Source organism: Euprymna scolopes, chromosome 24 (assembly GCF_053919585.1).
Source record: "Euprymna scolopes isolate OS-2025 chromosome 24, ASM5391958v1, whole genome shotgun sequence".
NCBI classification, from domain to species: Eukaryota; Metazoa; Mollusca; class Cephalopoda; order Sepiida; family Sepiolidae; genus Euprymna; species Euprymna scolopes.
The window spans coordinates 87538780-87554294 of NC_136505.1; positions in this window are offsets into that span (position 1 = coordinate 87538780).

Below are 15515 nucleotides of genomic sequence, written 5' to 3' on the forward strand. Positions count from 1 at the left end.
AGAGGATTGTGTGTGTGGGGGTGGGATATCTTCTGGAACTGTAGAATGAGGCAACCATTTTCCAGCAACCTTGGTAACAGATTTAATGTAAGACGTCCATTTAAGATCAGGAGTGAAGGTCAGTCCCAGTAGCATGGTACTTCCTCAAGATGAGAGCCATTCATTTCAATTGAGGGCAAGTTAGGATCAGAGCGTTGGTGGTGAAATGATAGAATCTTCATTTTATGCGCATTAAAATTAACCAACTATCTTTTTCCAATAAAATGAGTGGCTGTATATTCAAGGATAACGTTGCACATACAGTTGCTGCAATTTTTACTATGATCAACTATATCTTTTTGTTGAGTAAACTCAAATAATCCCTATTTATAAAGTTCTGACATCTATCACACAGAGACTGAGATTAAAACACTAAATTAAATAGATTTAAAAGCAAAGTGTAGTATCTGATCAAATGCCACACTTTGTTTTTTTCTGTCAAAGCCGATTTTATACCCTGCTAAGATAGGAGAGTGTGCACTGAGCTCCTCCCCAGATGTATTTGGTGCTTATACAGGTAGAGGATTGTGTTGGGGGTGGGATATCTTCTGTCCTCGATCAATGAGAAGGAAATCCTTCTAGATCAATTCAGATTATTTGCTTTATTCAGACTACTGTTCTCATCATGGGTTTATTTTCACAATGTTTCAGCCAATGTAACCTCTGACCATCTTCAGATGTATCATGTCGAACTCAGAAATCTTTTTTGTTGAACTCAGAAATCTTTTTTGTCGAACTCAGAAATCTTTTTTGTTGAACTCAGAAATCTTTTTTGTTGAACTCAGAAATCTTTTTTGTTGAACTCAGAAATCTTTTTTGTTGAACTCAGAAATCTTTTTTGTTGAACTCAGAAATCTTTTTTGTTGAACTCAGAAATCTTTTTTGTTGAACTCAGAAATCTTTTTTGTTGAACTCAGAAATCTTTTTTGTTGAACTCAGAAATCTTTTTTGTTGAACTCAGAAATCTTTTTTGTTGAACTCAGAAATCTTTTTTGTTGAACTCAGAAATCTTTTTTGTTGAACTCAGAAATCTTTTTTGTTGAACTCAAAAATCTTTTTTGTTGAACTCAGAAATCTTTTTTGTTGAACTCAGAAATCTTTTTTGTTGAACTCAGAAATCTTTTTTGTTGAACTCAGAAATCTTTTTTGTCGAACTCAGAAATCTTTTTTGTTGAACTCAGAAATCTTTTTTGTTGAACTCAGAAATCTTTTTTGTCGAACTCAGAAATCTTTTTTGTCGAACTCAGAAATCTTTTTTGTTGAACTCAGAAATCTTTTCTGTTAAACTCAGAAATCTTTTTTGTTGAACTCAGAAATCTTTTTTGTTGAACTCAGAAATCTTTTTTGTTGAACTCAGAAATCTTTTTTGTTGAACTCAGAAATCTTTTTTGTTGAACTCAGAAATCTTTTTTGTCGAACTCAGAAATCTTTTTTGTCGAACTCAGAAATCTTTTTTGTTGAACTCAGAAATCTTTTTTGTTGAACTCAGAAATCTTTTTTGTTGAACTCAGAAATCTTTTTTGTTGAACTCAGAAATCTTTTTTGTTGAACTCAGAAATCTTTTTTGTCGAACTCAGAAATCTTTTTTGTCGAACTCAGAAATCTTTTTTGTTGAACTCAGAAATCTTTTCTGTTAAACTCAGAAATCTTTTTTGTTGAACTCAGAAATCTTTTCTGTTAAACTCAGAAATCTTTTTTGTTGAACTCAGAAATCTTTTTTGTCGAACTCAGAAATCTTTTTTGTTGAACTCAGAAATCTTTTTTGTCGAACTCAGAAATCTTTTTTGTCGAACTCAGAAATCTTTTTTGTTGAACTCAGAAATCTTTTTTGTCGAACTCAGAAATCTTTTTTGTTGAACTCAGAAATCTTTTTTGTTGAACTCAGAAATCTTTTTTGTTGAACTCAGAAATCTTTTTTGTTGAACTCAGAAATCTTTTTTGTTGAACTCAGAAATCTTTTTTGTTGAACTCAGAAATCTTTTTTGTTGAACTCAGAAATCTTTTTTGTTGAACTCAGAAATCTTTTTTGTTGAACTCAGAAATCTTTTTTGTCGAACTCAGAAATCTTTTTTGTTGAACTCAGAAATCTTTTTTGTCGAACTCAGAAATCTTTTTTGTCGAACTCAGAAATCTTTTTTGTCGAACTCAGAAATCTTTTTTGTTGAACTCAGAAATCTTTTTTGTTGAACTCAGAAATCTTTTTTGTTGAACTCAGAAATCTACACATAATTTTGTAACAGATAAAGTATTTGGTAAAATTCAGGTGAAGGTTCAATTCTCAGTACAGGCGATACTCAGAATACAATTAAATACCGGGAGTCCTCAGTTTACACCAGTCCTGAGTTCCGTTGTTTCGAGGTTACAAAAGTGCCCAGAAAAATATAAAAAAATAATATCAAGCATCGTTCCATCTTATGTCATTTAGCGTCAGCAGAAACAAATGTGAACATGTTTCTGGCATGCCTCAGAGGAATACGTTTTGTTTTGGTTGTGGGCGAGGAAGACGGTGTAGCTACCAACACTTCAGTTTCAGTCATTGTTTTTTTTTTTTTTTTTACACAGTAGTCACCACTTATCAAGGCCCGGAAGCCGCTCAGGGATAAGGGTTATTGCAAGTACATTACGTTAGTGTGGAGATTTGATGAAGTGTTTACTTAAGAGGGCGGCTCATTAGGAATTTGTTAACGTTGGACTTGAAGACATCCAAGTTGTAGTCAGGTGGGAAGCAGGCAGACGGAACAGAGTTTTACAGGCGTGCAGTTCTAAGAAAGAAGCTTTGTTCATGGAATCCACATTTTGATTTAGGCACAGATAAAGAGTGGGGAAAATTTTGCACAGTGGATTCAGCTAGACGGGTGTTTTTTGTGAAAGATTGGCGAGGGGGGACCAGAGATTGGAGCTCAGACAAGCACCTGCCATGGAAATAACGACAAAACAAGGATATGCACGCAACATCTCTTCTGTGGGAGAGAGGTTGCAGGGTAGAGAAAAGGGCATCCCCCACTAAGCCACGAAGTCTATTTTGTACTCTGTCAAGGCAGGATAGGCTGTTTTTAGCAGCTCCTGCCCAGATATGGCAGCAGTATTCCATCCTTGGACGTACTTGACTTTTATATAGATAGAGAATTGCATCAGTAGTGAGATATCTTCTGGAGCGGTAGAAGGATCCCACCATCTTTCCAGCAACCTTGGCAACAGACTTGATGTATGTGTTCCATTTCAGATCAGGAGTAAAGGTCAAACACAGAAGCTTGTCAAAACACGGGGCCTCTCCCAGACGAGAGCCATCCATCCCAATTGATGCCAGATGGGGATTAGAGCGTTGATGATGTAAGAATAGAAGTTTGGTTTTAGATGCATTAAAGGTAACCAGCCACGTCTTCCCCCACTGAACCACACGCTCGAGATCAGAGGAGAGAGAATCAGAGAGAGCTTTGTCATTTACAGCCTTTGATGTGTTGCCATAGATGGTTGTGTCATCAGCATAGATGTCAACGAATGATTTAAGTATGTGTTTAGGGAGGTCATTGATGTAGATCAGGAAGAGAGTTGGGCCCAGGATTGACCCCTGAGGGACTCCAGCATTAATACTGCAGGCCTCCGATTTTTGTCCATCGACCACTACTCTTATGAGCCTATCGGAGAGAAATGATTTAATGATTGAGAAAACATTTCCAGTTATACCATAGCTGGAAATCTTGTGAAGTAGACCCTTATGCCATACCTTATCAAAGGCCTTTGATATGTCAAGAGCAATTGCCCTAGAAAGGAAGCCTTTTTCAAGAGATTCACTAATTCTGTGAGATATAACCGTCAGCACATCTGCAGTAGATCTTGCAGAGCGGAAACCATATTGTGTGTCACTAAGAAGGTTGTTTCTGCTATGGTGGTTGACTATTTCTCTATTTAATATGGATTCCAGCAACTTACTCATAACACACAGGAGACTTATTGGTCTGTACTGAGAGGGAGATGACTTACCACCTGAGTTCTTAAATACAGTGCAAACTGATGAGGTCTTCCAGGGAGTCGGAAAGCACTTCTTCTTAAGGCAGCGCTTAAACAGTTTCATAAGTATGGGAGGAAGTTCTGGTTTAAGCTTTTTTAACACTATAATTGGGATGCCGTCAGGGCCAGTTGCTTTACTGGAGTCAAGCTTCTTGATTAGCTTGGCGACCTCATGCACGGATATTTGTATGTTACCTAGCGTGTTCTGTGTTATAGGAGAAAATATGGGGAGCTGATGGCCTTTGTCACATAGGGTAGAATTAGCTGCAAAGTTCTTTGCAAATAGTTTGGCCTTGTCTGACGCTGACGAGATGACCTCTGGTCCATTGATAATGGTTTGGATAGAACGCACACTTCTGTTCAGGATCCTATTTGTTATTTGCCAAAACTGGTGAGAACCAAGCCGCTGATCAGCTACTTTGGATTTAACAGACTGGGCATATAGCTCTCTTGCATTTTTTATTACTCTTTTACAGTGGTTGCTGGCAGTCCTGAAAGCAGCTTTAGTCTTCGTGCATCTATTACATTGGTAGCTATGGAAAAAGTGATTTCTGTGTGCGATAGCAGCAGCACATTCTGGGGAGAACCATGGCTGGCTGTTAGGTTTTTGTTGGAATTTTTTAGATGGTATGAATTGGTCTATGCCTACAATTAACCATTCGGTCAGATCTGATACTATAGAGGACACTTCCTTTTTAAACATGGAGTGCAGAGGTAAATCAGATATGAATGTACGGAAGCTATCCCAGTCAGCCATAGAATATCGGTATATAGTACGGTGGAGGGGTACGTCTGAGGACTTATTATATTTCATTTTTATCTTAGCTGATACGACGGAGTGGTCGGAGGATCCTAGAGGAGAATGAACGGAACATGAACATAGCTCAGGGGAAGTTGAGAGAAAAAGGTCTAGGAGGCTTGCATATTGACCGGGTGTATCGGGCACACGGGTGGGTTCACAAACAATCTGAGTGAGGTCATAAGCAATGGTAAAATCATGACAAAACCTCCCCTCATCGTCTGTCTTATTTGAATGGGTCAGCCATTCCACGTTATGGACGTTGAAGTCACCACAGATGTGGATGTTAGCCGAGGGATGTGCAGACAGAATGTTGTCTATTTTCTCAGACATGCTCTTAAAGATAGTAACTCCGCTGTTGTGGGGCCGATAGAGGGCAAATATAAATGCAGTGGTGTTAGCAAGTGCAACCCTGAAGCACATATAGGGTAAATTAGGATCTTCTCTAGAGATATCCCTGCCACACGGGAAGCCATCTTTAATGTAGGCACATATTCCATGCCCATGACGATCTTGTCGGTCATATGCCATTTTGGTTGTTTACACTTGTTCTCTCTCTCGTATGTTAGATCATGTTTTTTTTTGTTTTTTTAACTTTTTGCCCTTTGTTATGCCTCCCAAGCGTAAGACAGATTCTTTTGATAGCAGTGCATCAAAGAAAAGAAAAGCCATTACTATGGAAGTTAAATTGGACATTATAAAGCGATCTAAAAATGTTGAAACACCAATGAACATTGGCTGGTTACTTGGCCTTAGTCATTCGACTGAAGCTACCATTATTAAGCATAAATCACACATTATTGAACATGTGAAAGGATCTGCTCCTATGAAAGTGACAGTAATAACCAAGCATGGTAGTGGTCTAATTATTGAAATGGAAAGATTATTGGTGCATTGGTTGGAAGTACTGTTCTATAATAAAATGTAACAGTTAATGACAAAAAAGTATTAAAAAAGAGAAAACAATTCCGTACCACATGAATTTAAGTAAATATAAATATAATAAAAAAAGAGAACAACTCCTTATCTTTATTCCTTTAGTTGGCTTGCATACTGGAAGGAATGCTGCAAGAGATGGGGAGAGAGGTTTATTGTGGAGAGGAAGCTGTTGTAACTCAAGGACTCCCTGTAAAGGGTTCAATTCAAAGTTCTGTGCAGATTCCCAAGTTCGTCAGAAAGATCTTTAAGTTCAACAAGATATAGCTGAAGAAAGTTGGAGTTTACATCAGCCAAAACATTGTGCACATAAAACTCAAGATGAGACCAGTAATCCAAAAACTCCAAATAATACAAGGTTTTCTTTTGTGTTTAAGATTTCCTGAATGAGTATATTTGTTGATGACACCACACTATTCTCAAAATGCGGATAAATTGAACACACATATTCAAGTCAATGGCTTAACCTTCAGGAAATAACCTAAAAGCTGTAGTAGAATTGGTTAAAAACGGATTCATTGCTATCAAGACAGAGCTCTTTTCCTTTAACAATTATAAAAAGTCTTTCCAACCACCGAGTATCATGGCTGATAGAACCCTTCCCAAAAGTCCAAGATTTAAACGCCTTAGTTTAACATTCACAAGTGCATAAATTGGAATAAACACATAAAATATACTGACAAGTCTGCTCTAAATAAGGCGGGATCCCTCTACGAGGCTAGAAAACTTCTCAGCACCCTATATTTCTACAAAGCAACCGTTTGACCACGCATGGAATATTACTGCCACATCTAGGCAAGTGCATCAACTAACAGTCTTTACCTGTTAGACAAGATCCAAAAAAGAGTCTCAAATCTGATAGGTCTCACACTATCTACTAAGCTCCAACCACTGTCCTATCACTGCAATGTTGCATCTTTGTGCTTGTTTTACAAGTACTTCCACGGAATGTGCTCCGATGAGTATACTGCACTTACACACCCTTCAACATAAATACGCCCCAATCTGATTAGTAGCAAAATCCTGCCCCTTCACTGTAGATGCCCAGAAAACTTTCTACCCTAATAGTTTCTTTACTGTTTGTTTTTGGAATTCCCTTCTTGCTCCATGTTTCTATGACTGCAGCAACATGTAGAAATTTAAATGTAATGTGAACAAATATCTTGCTACACAACTCCTCATTTAGAATAACTCCTATAAATTTGGCCCCTTATCCCAGTAGCCCCTTATGCCTCAGTTGCATGAATATAAAATGTGAAGATGAAAGATGCCATTGTGATGAATATTTGACAAGAGAAGATAACTCAGCTTGAATAAGATGCTACTACATTCTCAGCAATGTTGCTGTAGCAATGAAGAGATATTGGTCCTTCCTTTGACGCTGAAAAAAAATAGAAGCACAATAAATAACTCCATTAATTCGATTTGAGTTTTAGTTGTTAAAATAATTTGAAGCAAAAAAAAAAAAAAAAAAACTGCAGTAAGTTTAATCATATAGAGTTATTTCCCTTGGATCATGTAGTTTATATTGAGTCAGTAAAGGTTTTTCATTATACCATTTCATTCAATTCAATATAATTCAATACATAAAGCAATAAATTAATACAGTGTAAGCTGTCCGTTTTTCTTTTACCTTAGGGTAGCAAAGTGTCATATCAATGAAAATAACTTATCTCAACTTATTTGGAAACAATTTATTGACTAGTTAAAATATTTTTTATTTATTTTAGAAATAGAAATTAAGAAAACATTTTTTATTGGATAGTTAAGCAAAAGTATTGTTTTTTCCATGTTTATCAAGCCACGGTTATAAGACCGTTAGCAATAGACAGATCGTTATTTCCATGGCAGGTGCTCGTCTGAGCTCCAATCTCTGGTTCCCCCTCGCCAATCTTTCACGAAAAGCACCCGTCTAGCTGAATCCACTGTGAAAAATTTCCCCTACTCTTTATCTGTGCCTAAATCAAAATGTGGATTCCATGAACAAAGCTTCTTTCTTAGAACTGCGCGCCTGTGGAACTCTGTTCCGTTTGCCTGCTTCCCACCTGACTACAACTTGGATGTCTTCAAGTCCAACGTTAACAAATTCCTAATGAATCGCCCCCTTAAGTAAACACTTCATCAAATCTCCACACTAACGTAATGTACTTGCAATAACCCTTATCCCTGAGTGGCTTCCGGGCCTTGATATGTGGTGACCAATGTGTAAAAAAAAAAAAAAGGCTACTAAGCTAATTAGGGAATGCATAAAATTTAGGAACATCACAATAGTAAGGCAATACAGAACTCTGAAAATGTGACAGTGATACTTGTTTATTCACACAATTCTGAGGCAGTACGTTCAGGACTGCAGAACACAATGCGATAGGAGATCGCCGGTACATCTCTAAGCAAACCTCAGTGTGATTATGCAGAGGGTCTAATGTGAATCTATATCGTTGCAGGTTTGGTCTGTTCAGCCACAATTTCATTGGCTATTGGAATATTCAATTACCTGTGATTTAACAAGTGTTTTTGTTTGAGGATTGCTACTTGGGCTTAAGGTCAGTGACAAAAATTTGGTTAACTGACTTCAAAAACTAGGATGTTCCAGATCATTTTAAATTTTATTTAGATGTGAAATTGATCTTACATGCTAAATAAATTGTTGTGTTCATGAAGGGCACTAATTGTACCGATTTACGAACCTAAAGTAAACATTTACTTTATTTCCAACCATACCTTCATTTTATTTTTGTTGTTTCATTATCAACATGAAAAAATCTTTCAGATTATTCGGATTATTTGGACTATTCTTCTCATCTTCAGTGTTATTTTCACAACGTTTCGATCGGTGTAGCCTGTAGCCTCCCATCATTTTCATGTGTATCTTTTTGAATTCATTAATTTTTTTTTTTCTGCCAAACTCGGGAATCTGCACTGAATGTTGAATAGAACTTTTTATTTGATTCACGGGGATAGTATGCTCTCGTTCCATCAGCCATAACAGAGTAGAAGTTCTAAGTAATTCGTAATTGTATTTTTGAGTGTCGCCCACGCTGAGGATCGAATCTCCAACCTCCAGAAGAATGTAACTTACAACTAAATTTTATCCAGTATTTTATCCACTGTATCATTCCCGAGTTTGACATCTTAAGAAAGTCGGATGTTACATCGACCGAAACGTTGTGAAAATAACACTTAAGTTTAGAACAACAGTCCGAATAATTACCAATCTTCATCTTAAAAATGAAGAAACAAAAAAAAAAATTTTTTTGTTAAAACAATTATGCAAAAAAAGGTATCTAAAAATAAGTTGAGATAAGTTATCTCCCTTAATAAAATAATTTGCAACCCTAAAGTAAAATAGTGTTATATCAAGGGAGATAACTTGTCTCACCTTATTTTAGAATATATTTTATTGACTAGTTAAAATATTTTTTATTTGTTTTGGAAATAGAAATTAAGAAAGCATTTTTTTATTGGATAGTTAAAGGAAAACAACATTAAAAATGAAATTTCATCGGCTTATGGTTTAACAAGGGTTTTTGTTTTGGGGTGGTCATTCGGTTAGTGATAAAAATTTGGTTAACTGACTTCAAAAGCTAGAATATTCTAGAAATTTGAGATCATTTTACATTGTTGAGATAGTCAGAGGATCCTAACTATCTCAACAATGTAAAGGTCCAGAACAAGTGCTCGGACCTTAAATGAACACGTGCACATCTCTTGCAATGTATACACCTATACAAACGACTTACTGATATCAGGAGTGTGAGTAGACCGGCACAATGACTCAGGACAACCTTGAAGTCATTTAGCAAAACATTTTCTCTATAGGGTCTGTTCTTAGCAGAGAGTATTAAAACCAACTCCTATAATAAATTGGTCATCACACAAAGGAAAACAAAAACCTTTTTTATGGACACAAAGAGCAGGTATATATTAAATCCCTTACACAATTTGTTATAGGTTAAAGAAAGTTGAACAGTGTCCGAGTGAAGAAATGAATTCAGAAATTTTGTCTTAGCGTCTAAAAAGTCCCCTCCACAAGCTCATACACCCACAAATGATCTATCAGAAATAAAGAATACAACCAAGATAATAAGTACAGGATTGTTTTACAAAAATTCTTCGGTTTATCTTTCTCCAAATTGCACCAAATAAAAAAAAAAATGTAGATTGAAAGTGTATAGAGAAAAGAGCTATCGACTCATGTTGAAATAGTATGCATGAGTTATCTGCCCCTTAAGACTATAAAAGAACAGATAAAAGCAGCCATTTGTTTTTGTTCTTTTGTTTTTGTATTTTTTTTTTTTTTTTTTTTTTGTAGTGGAACTTAACAACGAACTACGTCTTCCATGCTTTACAGGAACAGGTGTGATATGAAAAAGCACAGGAAACTTCTTTTTTTATTATTCCATTTTCACACCAAACAAGACAGTGCCACTTTGATGTAGGAGGCTACCATCAGGGACATAAGTTGGAGGGATACTATGTAGGGAGTTGAGTAGCAAGATGTCTGTTTACATTAAATTTGAACTTCTGCATGTCACTACAGTTGGAAAAGCAGGAACCCGGAAGGGAGTTCCAAATTCCAGCAGTTCTGGAGAAGAAACTATTAGAGTAGAAGGTTTTCTTACATCTAGGAATTTCTACTGTGTAAGGGTGGGATTTTGCTGATTGTCGGGTTTGTCGAGAGTATTTACGTCGAGGATGTTCGTCGGAGCATCCACCATTAAAATACTTGTAAAACAGGAAGAGAGATGCAACATTTCGTCAATATGACAGAGGCTGAAGCTTAGATGACAGTTCACGACCTATCAGGTTGGCCACTCTCTTTTGAACCCTGTCCAGGAGTGAGAGACTAGTAGCAGATGCACCAGCCCAAATGTGACAACAATACTCCATACATGGGCGAATGGTGGCCTTGAAGAGGTTCAGGATACTTTCAGGCATAAGTAACTTTTAACCTAATTTCTGATTTCAAAAAGGATTTGTTTATTTATTATTTTTTTTTTGTTAATTTAATTTTCCGTTGTTGGTATCAATATTAAAATGATAAGTATTGATTTTAAAACTATCAGTAAAACTAAAATCTATAGATCATAATAATGAATATGGATTAAAAAATGGTGTAGAAAATGGCACACTAAAAATGGCACATGTAAAATGTGGTTAAATAGGTAAAATAGCACAGGTGAAAAATACAGATGAAAATCTTGGATAGAATACAGAAAGTTCAATCTTTAAAAAGTTTGTCAAGTTTGTCAAATTAAAAAAAGAAGTTATATATAAATTACATGTGAACACTTAAAAAAAAACTGGGAAAAGAATGAGAGACGAGTTTCATGTATGAATTTAAAGTAGAATTATTTCCCCTTCCCCAACCAAATAGCGTTTTAAGGACGCATAAAATATTTTAGATAGATAGTGATAACCTAATCTTAACCCTAACCTAAATATGAATGGAAATAGCCCCCTCCAACAAAAACAACAACCCTTCTTACACCTATCACTAACCCTAAGTGTGATTAATAACAAACCATCACTGATCCACTTTTAAGTCCAAGTGGCAATAGAATCTCCCAGTCATCTCCAAAATTATGAACAAAAACATGATTACATCTAAGATTTAATATAAGAAAAGTTTTAAGTTCAATACTGGCTTCATCCTCTATTTAAAACTATAGCCCCTGTATTTAGCCCCTTCTCCAAAACAGACAAATTGATGTTATTTGTTTGAAAACAATGGAATAAATACTTATTTTTAAATATTTATTTTTAAATATGAGAATCTAGTCACTTTCTCTCATCCCCTTGATAAAAAAAAAATGAGGAAGATCGATTTTATTTGTTTGAAAATGACACAATAAAAAAATCTATTCTAAAATACTGATTGGTTTAGTCTCTATTTAAAACCTCAGGAGAGTGAGCCCCCCTCTCCTCAAAAAAAGAAAAAAGAGGAATACATATTATTTGTTTGAAAACAACAGATTAAGAACTTGTATTATTTGGATTATGAAGTCTACTGCTCTTATATTGAATATTATTTTCACAACATTTCGACCAATGTAACTTCTGACCTACTTCAAGTGCATCTTGTAGAACCAGGGAATGTTTAGGTATCATTTATTAGATACCAAACAATAACTAAATCCAAAATGAAATAATTTTAGACAGAAATGACCGCTATCATATATCCATACATAACATGTAACTATTCCCTTCAAAGCTTATCTGTTTAGCACCAATAATTGTTACGTCAACAAAAAACAAAACTCAATGAAATGACCTTCACTTCACAAATATTAAAGTGAAATGGGGGCGGGAAATTGACAGTCTATGAAAGAGAGTGTGTAATAGAAAAACTATGCATGCTGTTACCAACTGTGTCTGTATAGTTCAAGAAACCATTTCAGTTTCTGTGGTGGACATTAAAATCCTCGAATACATATCGGGTGCTTAAATCTAAAGAAAGTGTTGCTTCTATACTATTAGAGACGTAATCAAGCAAGGTATGGTCTTGAATTGAAGGAGAACAATAGATTAAATATTAGTAACTAACGCTGTGTTGTAAGATTAATTTAAAACACATGCAGATTTGATTCTAGCTTATGTTCTATGTTATGTCAAGGGGGGGGGGGGTTACAAATACAGACTTAGACTCATTGCATGTTTGTAAGAATCCTTACAGCAGAGTGGGAGGTATCCAAGCATGTCAAAACAATTAGAGGAAACTGAGGAGTGTAGGTTTAGTTTCACTTAGTGCTAGGATATTCAGGGAGTTTACTAGGAAAAAAGATTTGACATCATCGAAGTTGATCATAAAGCCCTAAAATATTTGTTAACACAAGCCCCAAGGGAGGAGGCAACTTATTACTTTTTGTCTGAAGTGTCACTTTTGTTTTTTGGATAAAGTGGTTTAGGCAAAGTGGATGTTTCTTAGATGTCAGTAAGTTCACGCCTGTACACTATTAGCCAAGTCTTTATCTAAGGTGTTGTGACCTTGAGAAAACATACTGGATATAAGGGTAGGGTCCCTTTCCATCTGCATTACAATTATTCCAATATTGTACAACTGTTGACAGAAATTGTTACTGCTGCCTAAAAGCTAGGGCCCCTGTACTACCATTCAGAAAAAAACAGTCAGACAAGCTGTCAAACCTGTATTCTCAACCTATCAGAAAAAAGAGTGGCCAATGTGAAACTAAGTGACAAGAAAGTGTTCCTAAGTTGACCAAATAGGAAGAAATAAAGGCAGATGGAACTCATTAATTGTTACACTCAGGAAACCAGATCGAAAATTAGGTGTCTTTGAAGTGTCCCTGTGAAGGTATTTCTGTCCCTGACTTAAAGACAAAGAAGTGCAAAGCTGAGCGATGAGCAGAGCATATCAATTCTTTAAGCAATTGCAGGTTTGTAAACTGGATATTTTTGTTTGAGATTCAAACTTTAGGAAGATTGTCAACCAGGACTAAGGAGGTCTTCCTCCCAAACCCAGGATTTTGGTGCCAACATAATTGAATCAATGCACGTGCTTTATATCAGTGTTTTCCTACTCCTAGATGAATGATCTGACTAGATCTACAGGTTCATCTCATTGAGAGGGGTAGTCCCACATCAGGGTACTATGCCAGGTATTTCTGTGTCCCCGGAGTAAAAAAAAAAAATTGAGGTTTCTAGACTGTTTTTTTTTTTTATCAAATAGAATAAAAGAGACCAAAAAATAGCTTTATTGTGGTTTTGATTTAAAAGTCGTTTTCCACTATTGAAAATAATGGGAAATCTTTTCATTCCAAAAAGTAGGTACACTGGAAAGGTACATTTGCCTTTAGGATTGCATCAGGCGACCTGTAATAAAAAAATTCCCCATTCTAAAGGATAATGTCTGTCGGAATGGCCTAAAAATGAACAGAATCAGAATGAACAATCAGGTAATTTTATAGAATTCCTGCCGTGTGTGAATCATCTCCAATTCCCACTCAACCTTAACTTTTAACTCTACCTAACTCTAACTCTAATCCTAATTAGTTGCAATAGATTTAAATACATATTCGTTTTTTATGATCCAAAATCTGTAGAAGGAAAAAAACGTTTGGAAACGGGAGTGATTCTATAAAAGTAATAATTACTAGTAAACGGGAGTGATTCTATAAAAAATAATAATTTACTGCGAGTTTCTGTGACTTGTGTCTGTAATATTTCCAAACACGAAAAGAAGATATCAAACTTATTTTTTATTAATAATCACGTCATTTCTGACCCATGTAATTTTATCAGAAAGGCAATATACAGTAGCTCAAAAATTGTTTTCTGGAAAGATTATTGCATGCTTATCTTTCACTAAAAGTCAATTTAGTGTTACATATGAAATAGGGGGAAAACACAACACTTTCTAAACATACTGGCATATTTCCAATATGGCTGTCTGCTTTGCTAGTCGATATAAAAATACATCTCAAGATATTGAAATGTTATGAAACAAACCTATTATATTATAAAACTTAAATCGTCTTGCTTGAGCGTTGAAACTATCTATCCGGTTTACAGGTTTCTTTTTTTACATGGGGGTCACCACTTATCAAGGCCCGAAGGCCACTCAGGGATAAGGGTTATTGCATGTACAATAATCAATGAGATAGCATTGTAGCAATCATTAGTATTGGGGGTTTTGATAGAGTGTCTTACTTAAGGGGGCGGTTTGTCAGTTTGTTTATGTTGGACTTGAAGACGTCCAAGTTGTAGTCAGGTGGGAAACAGGCAAGCGGCAGAGACTTCCACTGGCGTGCAGTTCTAAGAAAGAAGTTTTGCTCATGGAATCTACGTTTGGATTTAGGCACAGATAAAGAGTGGGGAAAATTATTGACAGTAGTTTCAGCCAGACAGGTGTTTCTCGTGAAAGATTGGCGAGGGGGGAACGAGGGATTGGAGCTCAGACGAGCACCTGCCATGGAAATAACGATAAAACAAAGACAGGCTCGCAACATCTCTTCTGTGGGAGAGAGGTTGCAGGGAAGAGAAGTTGGCATCCCCCACTAAACCACAAAGTCTATTTTGTACTTTGTCAAGGCAGGATAGGCTGTTTTTAGCAGCTCCTGCCCAGATGTGGCAGCAGTACTCCATCCTTGGACATACTTGGCTTTTATATAGATAGAGAATAGCATCAGCAGTGAGATATCTTCTGGAGCGGAAGAAGGATCCTACCATTTTTCCAGCGACCTTGGCAACTGACTTGATGTACATGTTCCATTTTAGGTCAAGAGTAAAGGTCAAACCCAGAAGCTTATCAAAACATGGAGCCTCCCCAAGACAAGAGCCATCCATTTCAATTGATGCCAGTTGGGGATCAGAGCGTTGATAATGTAAAGATAGAAGCTTGGTTTTGGATGCATTGAAAATGACCAGCCACCTCTTCCCCCATTGTACCACGTGCTCAAGCTTCCAATTTGAAAAATTCTTTGCATGCATAAATAAATATAAACATGTCCATGAAAGCTATTATTTTTTGAACTGACAATTTTTTCATGTTTAAAATATGCTAATAAAAATAATAAATATATAATTATAATAATAATAAATATATAATAATAATAAAAACAATAAATATATAATTATAATAATAATAATAATAAAATAATAAATATATAATTATAATAATAATAATAATAAAAATAATAAATATATAATTATAATAATAATAATAATAATAATAATAATAAAAATAACAAATATATAATTATAATAATAATAA